We start from the raw sequence: 14,131 nt of genomic DNA, 5'->3' as shown, positions 1-14,131 counted from the left end.
GGATCTACAAGGGGAGAGAAGAGTATTTGTTCATTTAAAGGGTATTTATTGAGCACTTACTATGTGCCAGAATAGTCTAGACCCAGAGATAGAGCAGTGAACGAAACAGACAGGAATCCTTACCCTCAGGGAGCTTGTGTTCTATTCTAGTTAGGTGAGGACAGATAATAAACAAAGCAAAGTCACCTATGTAGCAAGTACTGTGGGGAAATGCAGTAGTAAGTACTGTGGGGAAATGTAAGGTGGAAGAGGGAGATTGGAACAGCCTGGAATAGGAGGAGGGGTTGAATTTTTAATGAGATGGTCAGAGAAGGCCTCACTAAGAAGGTGACATTTGAGCAAAGACCTAGAGGAGATGAGGAAGTGAGCCATGTGGATACTCAGGGAAGAAACTTTCTGGACAGAGGGACCAGCATGTGCAAAGTTCCTGAGGTCAACATGTGCCTGGCATGTTTGAAGAAAAGGAAGGAGGTCCCTGTGGCTGGAACAGAGCAAACTAGAAGGCAGTAGTTGGAGATGAGATCACAGGGGTAACAGGAAGCAGATCAAGTCGGGGTCGGGGGTTGGTAGTTCTCAAACTTGGCTACACATTCAACTCCTCTGGGAGTTTTAAAATAATCCTGATACCAGGCTCTACCCTAGACCAATTGGGCAAGAGTTTCCAGAGGTGGAACTCAGTGCCCATGTTGTTTAGAGTTCTCAGGTGATTGCCATGCACAGCCCAGGTTAAGAATTGCAGAGAAGGGCTCTGTTAACTGTTGCAAGGTATGTGACTTTCACCCTGTGAGGGGCTCCATGGGAAGAGAGCCGCATGAAGAGAGACATAGGGTGAGGTCTGGAAGTGTCCCGAGCTCAGGAGCTTCTGTCCCTGTGGAGTTGGGGGTTCATCACCCTCCCAATATGTGGATGTGCTCACCAACCTGGATGCTCTCTGAATTCCATATTTTCAGGATTTTTATGGAGGCATCATTATGTAGGCATGATTGATTATTAACTCATTTTCCAGCCTCTCCCCTCTCTCCAGAGAATGGGGGGGGTGGGTAGGACTGAAAGTTCCAAATTTCTAATCATGGCTTGGTCTTTCTGGTGACCAGCCCTCATTCGGGAGCCTGCCAAGAATCTTCCTCATTAGATCAAAAGATACTCCTACCTGGGTAGAAGACCTAAATAGACATTTCTCTGAAGAAGACATACAGATGGCCAACAGGCACAGGATAGATGCTCAACATAGCTAATTATTAGAGAAATGCAAATCAAAACTATAATGAGGTAGCACCTCACACCAGTCAGAATGGCCATCATCAAAAAGTCTACAAATAGGGCTTCCCTGGTGGCGCAGTGATTGAGAGTCCGCCTGCCGGTGCAGAGGACACGGGTTCGTGCCCCGGTCCGGGAAGATCCCACATGCCGCGGAGCGGCTGGACCCGTGAGCCATGGCTGCTGAGCCTGTGCGTCCGGAGCCTGTGCTCCACAACGGGAGAGGCCACAACAGTGAGAGGCCCATGTACCGCAAAAAAAAAAAAAAAAAAAGTCTACAAATAATAAATGCTGGAGAGGGTGTGGAGAAAAGGGAACCCTCCTACACTACTGTTGGGAATGTAAATTGGTGCAGCCACTATGGAGAACAGTATGGAGGTTCCTTAAAAAACTAAAAATAGAACTACCATATGACCCAGCAGTCCCACTCCTGGGCATGCATGTGGAAAAGATGAAAACTCTAATTCAAAAAGATACATGCATCCTGATGTTCATAGCAGCACTGTTTACGGTAGTCAAGTGATGGAAGCAATCTAAATGTCCATCGACAGATGAATGGATAAAGAAGATGTGGTGTGTATATATATATCTCTACACACACATATACATATGAATGAAGTAATGCCATTTGAAGCAACATGGATGGACCTAGAGATTATCATACTAAGTGAAATAAGTCAGAGAAAGACAGATATCATATGGTATCACTTGTATGTGAAATCTAAAAAAACAACAAATGAAGTTATTTATAAAACAGAAATAGGTTCACAGACATAGAAAACAAACGTATGGTTAGCAAAGGGGAAAGAGGGGGGAGGGATAAATTAGGAGTTTAGGATTAACAGACACACACTACTATATATAAAATAGATAAACAACAAGGGCCTACTGTATAGCACAGGGAACTATATTCAATATCTTATAGTAACCTATAATGGAAAAGAATCTGAAAAAGAATAGATATATACATATATGTATACTTGAATCACTTTACTGTATACCTGAAACTAACACAACATTGTAAATGAACTATAATTCAGTAAAAAGTTATCTGTTTTTAGAAAAAAAGAGATACTCCGATCACCCAGGAAATTCTAAAGGATTTGGGACCTCTGTGTCAGACACTCCTTTCACTCAGTAAATTACAAAGGATTTAGGGGCTATGGGTCAAAGACTAAATAAATATTGTCAGGAACTGGAGGCAGAGATCAATATATGTATTTCTTACTATTTCACAGTATAATTAGTCTAAGACTAATAATAAATATTGTCAGGAACTGGGGGCAGAGATCAATATACGTATTTCTTACTATTTTATAGTATTATTATTAGTCTCCATTTTACACAAGAGGAAACTGAGGCGCAGAGAGATTATGTAATCTGCCCAAGGTCACTAGTGGCAGAACTGGGATTTGAACTCAGGCAGTCTGGCAATAGAATTTGTGCTTGTAACCGTCACTGTTTTTCACTGTCTTGAGGTGTCCGTTTGTGTCATTCTACTGGGGATGGGGCCTGCTTTAACAATGTACAGCATGGAGCTGATTGGCTTATCTGGTTCAGGAAGTGGAAGAATTGTTTTAGTGAACCTCAAAGCTGTTATCAAGGCATAGAGTGAAACCTCAGCTATGGCAAATGTTGGGATTTAGAGCAAGGTGGGTAGGGGTACAGGGAGCATCTGGAGAGGAAGCCTCATGCTAAGGACAGTCTCTAGAAGAATCACACCAGGTGTACCTTGCTTCAGTCTCAGCTCTTGTGCCTTTCCTCCTTTTACCTCCTGTTTGCCCTTGGGGATTTCTGCCCCTGGAGGCATCCTTGGATTCTGCACTATTCTTTTCTTTTCTTTTTTTTGCCATGTGCGGGCCTCTCACCACTGTGGCCTCTCCCGCTGCGGAGCACAGGCTCCGGACGCGCAGGCCCAGCGGCCATGGCTCACGGGCCCAGCTGCTCCGCGGCATGCGGGATCCTCCCGGACCGGGGCACGAACCTGTGTCCCCTGCATCGGCAGGCAGACTCTCAACCACTGCGCCACCAGGGAAGCCCTGCTCTTTGTATTCTTGACTTTGCCAAGTTCTAACCCTGATGCTATGCTCATTGGCTTCATTCCTGGACCAGAAAGTGGGTGTCCCAAATTCTTCCCTACCCTCCCTTCCATCACCTCTGGCTGGGCCCTTATTTTATCTCCTTTCTTGGTAATCTGACCACCTTGTCATCTGGCTGAGAGAGGGCCAAAGTGTGCTCAGCGCCTTATACACAGGACAAGAGGAAACTAGAAGGAAAAAAATCCATCCAACTGGTTGCTAGGTAGGCTTCATTAGTTTATTCATCCAATAAATATTTATTGAGCACCAAGTGTGTGCCAGGTACCCAGTAAAGCGTCAGACAGAGAAACCTCAAGGAGCTTATACTGTAGTGGGATCCAGAGTGAAAGGTGATGGGATCAGAAGGCAAGTGATCAGAAAATTTGCAGAGGATCTCCTGCCTCCTTGGGAAGGAGTCATCCATGCAGGTTTCTAGTAAGTCAGGGACTGCACTTGACACCCACAGAAGCCCTGTCCTCCTGGGGCCTCTGCTCAGGGAAGCAGCACTTGGAGGTTGACGTCTGCAAGGAGCCTCCCTTTACCAGTGTTGGCCACTCTCCCCTGGAGATGGAAGTCATCTCAGGTGGCCTTGACTTGAAGCAGGATTTCGGTTCTCCAACCAGAGGCTGAAGTTAGACCGTGGCAGTGAGAGCGCTGGACCCTAGCCATTAGACCACCAGGGACCAGTGGCCAGTGACAAGGCTCTGGCCCATCAGCTTTGTAGAAATAAATTTCTACAAAGAGACGGAAAGTAGTGAAACAAGTAAAGTGTTTATTGGGAGGAAAAAAGAGTACGTGTGAATAGGCATACACGGGTGAACTCAGAGAGTAGCACCCTCGTGGTAGTTTGACTCACTTATATGGGGCATTTCTTCTGGGTTTCCTTTGGCAGTGATCTTGCTTTGCCTGGTTCTGAGTCCTTATTTGGTTTACATGAGGGTCGTCCCGTGTGCACGCACCCATCTCTTAGCCAAGATGGATTCTGGCGAAGAAGCCTATGGATGGGTTGACATCACTCCCTTCTTGACCTTCAAGGATCTTTTCTGCGCATGTGTAGTCGGGAAGGTCTCCTTGACCTCAAGAGTGAGACATATGTGGTCTCTACCTTTTATCTGGGCGGGACTCAGCTCCTCTCTCCCTCTGGCTGTTTTGGAGTATCTGTCCCCAGGGAACAAACTCCAGCTGCTCAGCCTGAGGCCCATCTATCTCCTGCCTCAGAAGGACATGGGAACTGGAAATGCCACAGTTTCATTAGCCTCATCTGGGGTCTTTGATCCATGCAGACAGAGGACGTATTTCCTCCGGGCACCAGGACACTTGGCTTTTGGGGAAGTCAAAGTGCCATTCATTCTTCCTGCATTATATTAATAAGAACAGAGCAGGCCCCTTGGCCATCCAGGTGGGAAGACCCAGGGGAGACAGGACAGTGGTTGCCTCTTCTGGTGAGCCTCCTAGACTTCACCCCACGTGAGGCCTTTGCCAGATCTGGACAGGGGTTTGCCTTCTTGCTTCCTGGGGTGAAAGACACAGGGGCCTCAGGATCGAAGGGGAGAAAGTCTGCATCTCAGTCTGGCTGGACTTTACTCCATCCCTCATGTCCCCAGCTACAAGCTCCAAACATCCCCATGGCTTTCTCTATGTCCCTCCTCCTGCCTCCCAGTGTCCCACCTGCCCCTTCTTATCTGTAGCCTCCAAAATAATCTCCCAGAGGCAAAAAGAGAAGAAGGGGAAGACAAGTCTTGATTGGGGTGTGGACTACATAGGTATATATATTTGTCAAAACGCATCGAACTACACACTTAAGATCTGTGCATTTCACTGCATATAAATTAAGCGTCAACTTTTTGAAAAGTTATGGTGTGAGAAAGAGATCAAGGAAGTCCTTTGCCTGTGGGATGGAGAGGGAGGATGGAGGCGGCATCTTTAGGGAGGTCACTGAGAAAATGGGTTGTGATTGTGGGGAAGGAGGATCGTGGAGGGCTAAAGCAAGCTTGCCAGATCAGGACAGGAAGGTAAGGGTGGGCCTCCCACCCCAGTGATGGCGGGTGGGGTAGTTAGCATATTGGTACTCACCAGCTCCACAGCAGCCGGTGCCTGCCTCATTCTTTCCTGCAGGCAGTGGGTATTATTTCCATACAGGGGCCAGGGGATATAAGGGATGAGCCCTTGATCTAGTGGGCATTGGGTATGGGTAGGAACAGGAGGGGCTCGTGGGCTCCGGCTTCAGGGCTGTCACATCGCCATGGCAACTCTATGGCCTACCTCTAAGGTAGCTCAGGTCGGAGCCTCCAGCAGGTATTGCTTCCTGCCTCTTGCTGGCAGATCCTCAGAGGCCCCTGAGCCATCAGTAATGACGTTGCCTTTCTCACCAGCATCCCCTGAGCTCCACATCCCTCCCAGGAGTGAGGGTGGACTGGCTCTTGGGTTGACTGGTAGGTTAAGGCCTGGGGCTTGAGGCACAAGGGGCTGGTAAAGGGGATTGGACTATTTTCTGCAGCCCTAGGTAGGAGCAACTGGGGCAGATCCACACATACCCACCCACAAAGGATCCCTGGGTCCTGAGCTGGAGAGACCCTGTGTGAACATCCAAGTGGAAAGAAGCAGGATGAGATTATAGAAGAGAAAGAATGCAGCCTGGAGCCTGGGCTCTGGGTCCCCCTAGGAGCAGGTTAGGGTCCATTCAAGGTGGCTGTGGGTGTTTGCTGCCACCACTATGAGGATGGTCACCAGGTTTGTGTGTGTGGATCGGAGGGCCATGAGGTCTTCATGGTGCAACCTCTAGACAGACATCTGAGATCTCTGAACTTTGGGGGTCAACAGTGCTGTCTTCATGAGTGTGTATGGGAGGCAGGATAATGGCCTCCCAAGGGTGTTCACGTCCTAATCTTTGGAACCTGTGAATATGGTATGTTACAGGGCAAAGGAGAATTAAGGTTGCAGGTGGAATTAAGGTTGCTAATCAGCTGACTAAAATAAGGAGATCATCCTGAATTATCTGGTTCGACCCAATGCAGTCACAGGGCACTTGAAAGTGGAAGAATACGCCAGAGAGATGGCTGTGTGAGAAGGACTCAACCAGCCATTGCTGGCTTTGAAGATGGAAAAGAGCCATGAATGTGGGCAGCCTTTAGATACTGAAAAAGGCAAGAACAGTATCTAACAGATTATCACCTAGAACCTACAGAAAGGAGTGCAGTTCTGCTGATACTTTGATTTTAGCCCAGTGAGACCTTTGTCAGACTTCCGGCCTCCAGAACCAGAAGATAACAGATGTGTGTTATTTGAAGTCACCAGGTTTGCGGGACTTGTTTACAGCGGCAGTATTAGTATCAGGACACTATACAGTGGGCCCCTGAGAAGGCTAGAAGGGCTCTGCGCTTGGTTTAATGATCTGCTGTTGCTGTGCTAAAATTCTTAATAATTTTTCAACAGGGGCCACCATATTTTCCTTTTGCACTGAGCCCCACAAGTTATATATCTGGTCCTGGCAGGGAAGAGGGGTGGTTTCAGGTGAGGAGCTGGGACATGGTTGCTGGCTCATGTCGGGATTCCTACGCTGGGGCTAAGGATTTACACCAAGAGCCACCACTTGCTCACTTAACGTGGCAGGCACTGTGCAAAATGCTTAATGTCTATGTTGTCCTTTAACTTTATCCTCTCGTCTCTCTGGGGTAGTTATTATGATTTCCATTTTATATAGGAGAATACTGAATATTTACAAGGTTAAGAAACTTGGTCAAGCTCCCACCAGTGGTATGTTGCAGAGCCAGTATTTTTACCTGTGTCTGTGTCTCCAGGACACTACTCAGGCCCCGTGCCCCGCCCTGCCTAGGGGAGCTTTTCTAGTTTGGGATTTTGGCTCTGTGGAGATGACCCAGAAGTCTTTGAAAGATGAGACTTCCATGAGGGCAGCCTCAGGACAAAGCGGGTAAAACCAACACCCTGGGTAACGGTTCTGCTGTTACATCAAAAATGCTGACTAGGGCTTCCCTGGTGGCGCAGTGGTTGAGAGTCCGCCTGCCGATGCAGGGGACGCGGGTTCGTGCCCCGGTCCGGGAAGATCCCACGTGCCGCGGAGCGGCTGGGCCCGTGAGCCATGGCCACTGAGCCTGCGCGTCCGGAGCCTGTGCTCCGCAACGGGAGAGGCCACAACGGTGAGAGGCCCGCGTACCGCAAAAAACAAACAAACAAAAATGCTGACTACACAAACATAGAGAGAAATACTTCTTAACTGGAGCAATCTGGGAAAATGCTTCTGAATCTTAGTTAATTAAACATTTTATGGGCCAGTAGTGTCACATAGTTGTTCTTAAAGATGATGTAATCTTGAGCTGTATTAATGCCTTAAAATGGGGAGGCAAGAGAGGACTGAGGTTGGCGGCGTGAACACAGCCTGCAGGGCGTTGGTGCGCCGCGGCTGGCCGGGAGAGAGTCTGGGGAGGGGTCTGGACCTGCCGAAGAGGCAAGAGACTTTTACGTCCCTCTTTGTTTCCTGGTGCACGAGGAGGGGGGATTGGGAACGCTGCTTGGGAGAGCTCCGGAGACGGGCGCGAGCCGCGGCTAAGAGTGCGGAGCCCAGAGACGGACATGGGACGCTAAGGCCGCTGCTGCCGCCGCCAGGAGGCCTGTGTGCGAGCGCAGGTCACTAGCCACACGCCCTTCCGGGGAGCCTGTGCAGCCCGCCGCTGCCGGGGTCCCGGGATCCGGGGACGGCTCCCCCGGGAGAGCGCACGGCGCGCCTCAGGCTGCAGCGTCACGCCGGCCTCTGCCGCTGCAGGCCCGCCCTGCACTCCGTGACCCTCCCTACCCCCCGGCCTGGGTGAGCCAGAGCCTCCGAATCAGCGGCTCCTTTAACCCCGTCCTGTCTGAGCAAAGAACAGACGCCCTCCGGCGACCTACACGCACAGGCGGGGCCAAATCCAAAGCTGAGCCCCTGGGAGCTGTGAGAACAAAGAAGAGAAAGGGAAATCTCTTCCAGCAGCCTCAGAAGCAGCGGATTAAAGCTCCACAATCAACTTGATATACCCTGCATCTGTGGAATACCTGAATAGACAACGAATCATCCCAAATTAAGGAGCCCTGTGGATGAAAGGCTCTTGGTGCTGCAGCCAGGACTCAGTGCTGTGCCTCTGAGGTGGGAGAGCCAACTTCAGGACACTGGTCCACAAGAGGCCTCCCAGCTGCACATAATATCAAACAGCAAAAATCTCCGAGAGATCTCCATCTCAACGCCAGCACCCAGCTTCACTCAACGACCAGCAAGCTACAGTGCTGGACATCCTATGCCAAACAACTAGCAAGACAGGAACACAACCCCACCCATTAGCAGAGAGGCTGCCCAAAATCATAATAAGTCTACAGACACCCCAAAACACACCACCAGACGTGGACCTGCCCACCAGAAAGACAAGATCCAGCCTCATACACCAGAACACAGGCACTAGTACCCTCCACCAGGAAGCCTACACAACCCACTGAACCAACCTTAGCCACTGGGGACAGACACAAAAAACAACAGGAACTACGAACCTTCAGCCTGCAAAAAAAAAAAAAGGAGACCCCAAACACAGTAAGATAAGCAAAATGAAAAGACAGAAAAACACACAGCAGATGAAGGAGCAAGATAAAAACCCACCAGACCTAACAAATGAAGAGGAAATAGGCAGTCTACCTGAAAAAGAATTCAGAATAATGATAGTAAGGTTGATCCGAAATCTTGGAGATAGAATGGACAATAGAATGGACAAATTGCAAGAATCAGTTAACAAGGACCTAGAAGAACTAAAGATGAAACAAGCAACGATGAACAACACAATAAATGAAATTAAAAGTACTCTAGATGGGATCAATAGCAGAAGAACTGAGGCAGAAGAACGGATAAGTGACCTGGAAGATAAAATAGTGGAAATAACTACTGCAGAGCAGAATAAAGAAAAAAGAATGAAAAGAACTGAGGACAGTCTCAGAGACCTCTGGGACAACATTAAACGCACCAACATTCGAATTATAGGGGTTCCAGAAGAAGAAGAGAAAAAGAAAGGGACTGAGAAAATATTTGAAGAGATTATAGTTGAAAACTTCCCTAATATGGGAAAGGAAATAGTTAATCAAGTCCAGGAAGCACAGAGAGTCCCATACAGGATAAATCCAAGGAGAAATACGCCAAGACACATATTAATCAAACTGTCAAAAATTAAATACAAAGAAAACATATTAAAAGCAGCAAGGGAAAAACAACAAATAACACACAAGGGAATCCCCATAAGGTTAACAGCTGATCTTTCAGCAGAAACTCTGCAAGCCAGAAGGGAGTGGCAGGACATATTGAAAGTGTTGAAGGAGAAAAACCTGCAACCAAGATTACTCTACCCAGCAAGGATCTCATTCAGATTTGATGGAGAAATTAAAACCTTTACAGACAAGCAAAAGCTGAGAGAGTTCAGCACCACCAAACCAGCTCTACAACAACTGCTAAAGGAACTTCTCTAGGCAAGAAACACAAAAGAAGGAAAGGACCTACAATAACAAACCCAAAACAATGAAGAAAATGGGAATAGGAACACACATATCGATAATTACCTTAAATGTAAATGGACTAAATGCTCCCACCAAAAGACATAGATTGGCTGAATGGATACAAAAACAAGACCCATATATTTGCTGTCTACAAGAGACCCACTTCAGACCTAGAGACACATACAGACTGAAAGTAAGGGGATGGAAAAAGGTATTTCATGCAAGTGGAAACCAAAAGAAAGCTGGAGTAGCAATTCTCATATCAGACAAAATAGACTTTAAAACAAAGACTATTAGAAGAGACAAAGAAGGACACTACATAATGATCAAGGGATCAATCCAAGAGGAAGATATAACAATTGTAAATATTTATGCACCCAACATAGGTGCACCTCAATACATAAGGCAAATACTGACAACCATAAAAGGGGAAATCGACAGTAACACATTCATAGTAGGGGACTTTAACACCCCACTTTCACCAATGGACAGATCATCCAAAATGAAAATAAATAAGGAAACACAAGCTTTAAATGATACATTAAACGAGATGGAGTTAATTGATATTTATAGGACATTCCATCCAAAAACAACAGAATACACATTTTTCTCAAGTGCTCATGGAACATTCTCCAGGATAGATCATATCTTGGGTCACAAATCAAGCCTTGGTAAATTTAAGAAAATTGAAATTGTATCAAGTATCTTTTCTGACCACAACGCCATGAGACTAGATATCAATTACAGGAAAAGATCTGTAAAAAATACAAACACATGGAGGCTAAACAATACACTACTTAATAATGAAGATATCACTGAAGAAATCAAAGAGGAAATCAAAAAATACCTAGAAACAAATGACAATGGAGACACAACGACCCAAAACCTGTGGGATGCAGCAAAAGCAGTTCTAAGGGGGAAATTTATAGCAATACAAGCCCACCTTAAGAAGCAGGAAGCATCTCGAATAAACAACCTAACCTTGCACCTCAAGCAATTAGAGAAAGAAGAACAAAAAAACCCCAAAGCTAGCAGAAGGAAAGAAATCATAAAAATCAGATCAGAAATAAATGAAAAAGAAATGAAGGAAACAATAGCAAAGATCAATAAAACTAAAAGCTGGTTCTTTGAGAAGATAAACAAAATAGATAAACCACTAACCAGACTCATCAAGAAAAAAAGGGAGAAGACCCAAATCAATAGAATTAGAAATGAAAAAGGAGAGGTAACAACTGACACTGCAGAAATAAAAGAGATCATGAGAGATTACTACAAGCAACTCTATGCCAATAAAATAGACAATCTGGAAGAAATGGACAAATTCTTAGAGAGGCACAACCTGCCAAGACTGAATCAGGAAGAAATAGAAAATATGAACAGACCAATCACAAGCACTGAAATTGAAACTGTGATTAAAAATCTTCCAACAAAGAAAAGCCCAGGACCAGATGGCTTCACAGGCGAATTCTATCAAACATTTAGAGAAGAGCTAACACCTATCCTTCTCAAACTCTTCCAAAATATAGCAGAGGGAGGAACAGTCCCAAACTCCTTCTACGAGGCCACCATCACCTTGATACCAAAACCAGACAAGGATGTCACAAAGAAAGAAAACTACAGGCCAATATCACTGATGAACATAGATGCAAAAATCCTCAACAAAATACTAGCAAACAGAATCCAACAGCACATTAAAAAGATCATACACCATGATCAAGTGGGATTTATTCCAGGAATGCAAGGATTCTTCAATATACGCAAATCTATCAATGTGATAAACCATATTAACAAACTGAAGGAGAAAAACCATATGATCATCTCAATGGATGCAGAGAAAGCTTTTGACAAAATTCAACACCCATTTATGATAAAAACCCTGCAGAAAGTAGGCATAGAGGGAACTTTCCTCAACATAATAAAGGCCATATATGACAAGCCCACAGCAAACATCATCCTCAATGGTGAAAAACTGAAAGCATTTCCACTAAGATCAGGAACAAGACAAGGTTGCCCACTCTCACCACTCTTATTCAACATAGTTTTGGAAGTTTTAGCCACAGCAATCAGAGAAGAAAAGGAAATAAAAGGAATCCAAATCGGAAAAGAAGAAGTAAAGCTGTCACTGTTTGCAGATGACATGATCCTATACATAGAGAACCCTAAAGATGCTACCAGAAAACTACTAGAGCTAATCAATGAATTTGGTAAAGTGGCAGGATACAAAATTAATGCACAGAAATCTCTGGCATTCCTATATACTAATGATGAAAAATCTGAAAGTGAAATCAAGAAAACACTCCCATTTACCATTGCAACAAAAAAGAATAAAATATCTAGGAATAAACCTACCTAAGGAGACAAAAGATCTGTATGCAGAAAATTATAAGACACTGATGAAAGAAATTAAAGATGATACAAATAGATGGAGAGATATACCATGTTCTTGGATTGGAAGAATCAACATTGTGAAAATGACTCTGCTACCCAAAGCAATCTATAGATTCAATGCAATCCCTATCAAACTACCACTGGCATTTTTCACAGAACTAGAACAAAAAATTTTGCAATTTGTATGGAAACACAAAAGACCCCGAATAGCCAAAGCAATCTTGAGAACGAAAGAAGGAACTGGAGGAATCAGGCTCCCAGACTTCAGACTATACTACAAAGCTACAGTTTTCAAGACGGTATGGTACTGGCACAAAAACAGAAAGATAGATCAATGGAACAGGATAGAAAGCCCAGAGATAAACCCACGCACATATGGTCACCTTATCTTTGACAAAGGAGGCAGAAATGTACAGTGGAGAAAGGACAGCCTGTTCAGTAAGTGGTGCTGGGAAAACTGGACAGCTACATGTAAAAGTATGAAATTAGATCACTCCCTAACACCGTACACAAAAATAAGCTCAAAATGGATTAAAGACCTAAATGTAAGGCCAGAAACTATCAAACTCTTAGAGGAAAACATAGGCAGAACACTCTATGACATAAATCACAGCAAGGTCCTTTTTGACCCACCTCCTAGAGAAATGGAAATAAAAACAAGAGTAAACAAATGGGACCTAATGAAACTTAAAAGCTTTTGCGCAGCAGAGGAAACCATAAAGAAGACCAAAAGACAACCCTCAGAATGGGAGAAAATATTTGCAAATGAAGCAACTGACAAAGGATTGATCTCCAAAATTTATAAGCAGCTCATGCAGCTTAATAAGAAAAAAACAAACAACCCAATCCAAAAATGGGCAGAAGACCTAAATAGACATTTCTCCAAAGAAGATATACAGAGTGCCAACAAACACATGAAAGAATGCTCAACATCACTAATCATGAGAGAAATGCAAATCAAAACTACAATGAGATATCATCTCACACCAGTCAGAATGGCCATCATCAAAAAATCTAGAAACAATAAATGCTGGAGAGGGTGTGGAGAAAAGGGAACCCTCTTACACTGTTGGTGGGAATGTAAATTGATACAGCCACTGTGGAGAACAGTATGGAGGTTCCTTAAAAAGCTACAAATAGAACTACCATATGACCCAGCAATCCCACTACTGGGCATATACCCTGAGAAAACCATAATTCAAAAAGAGTCATGTACCAAAATGTTCATTGCAGCTCTATTTACAATAGCCCAGAGATGGAAACAACCTAAGTGTCCATCATCGGATGAATGGATAAAGAAGATGTGGCACATATATACAATGGAATATTACTCAGCCATAAAAAGAGACGAAATTGAGCTATTTGTAATGAGGTGGATAGACCTAGAGTCTGTCATACAGAGTGAAGTAAGTCAGAAAGAGAGAGACAAATACCGTATGCTAACACATATATATGGAATTTAAAAAAAAAATGTCATGAAAAACCTAGGGGTGAAACAGGAATAAAGACACAGACTTACTAGAGAATGGACTTGAGGCTATGGGGAGGGGGAAGGGTAAAGGGTGACAAAACGATAAAGAGGCATGGACATATATACACTACCAAACGTAAGGTAGATAGCTAGTGGGAAGCAGCCGCATAGCACAGGGAGATCAGCTCGGTGCTTTGTGACCGCCTGGAGGGGTGGGATAGGGAGGGTGGGAGGGAGGGAGACGCAAGCGGGAAGAGATATGGGAATATATGTATATATATAACTGATTCATTTTGTTGTGAAGCTGAAACTAACATACCATTGTAAAGCAATTATACTCCAATAAAGATGTTAAAAAAAAAATGGGGAGGCAATAGTTTTGTTTTACTCAGATCACAACTGCAGATTTGGATTTTATGGG

The 14,131-nt window shown here is 44.8% G+C and overlaps 1 protein-coding gene across 2 annotated transcripts in view; it reads left to right on the top strand.

Moving 5' to 3' along the window:
* Nucleotides 1-14,131, top strand: part of GALNT18 (polypeptide N-acetylgalactosaminyltransferase 18) — a 361,106-nt gene that overhangs the window by 167,007 nt on the left and 179,968 nt on the right. The gene's annotated exons all lie outside the window — the stretch shown is intronic.

This window comes from Leucopleurus acutus (assembly GCF_964270905.1).
Source record: "Leucopleurus acutus genome assembly, chromosome: 8".
Classification (NCBI taxonomy): domain Eukaryota; kingdom Metazoa; phylum Chordata; class Mammalia; order Artiodactyla; family Delphinidae; genus Leucopleurus; species Leucopleurus acutus.
The sequence above is the reverse complement of the archived record's forward strand: the minus strand, read 5'-3'. Positions and strand labels throughout refer to the sequence as shown.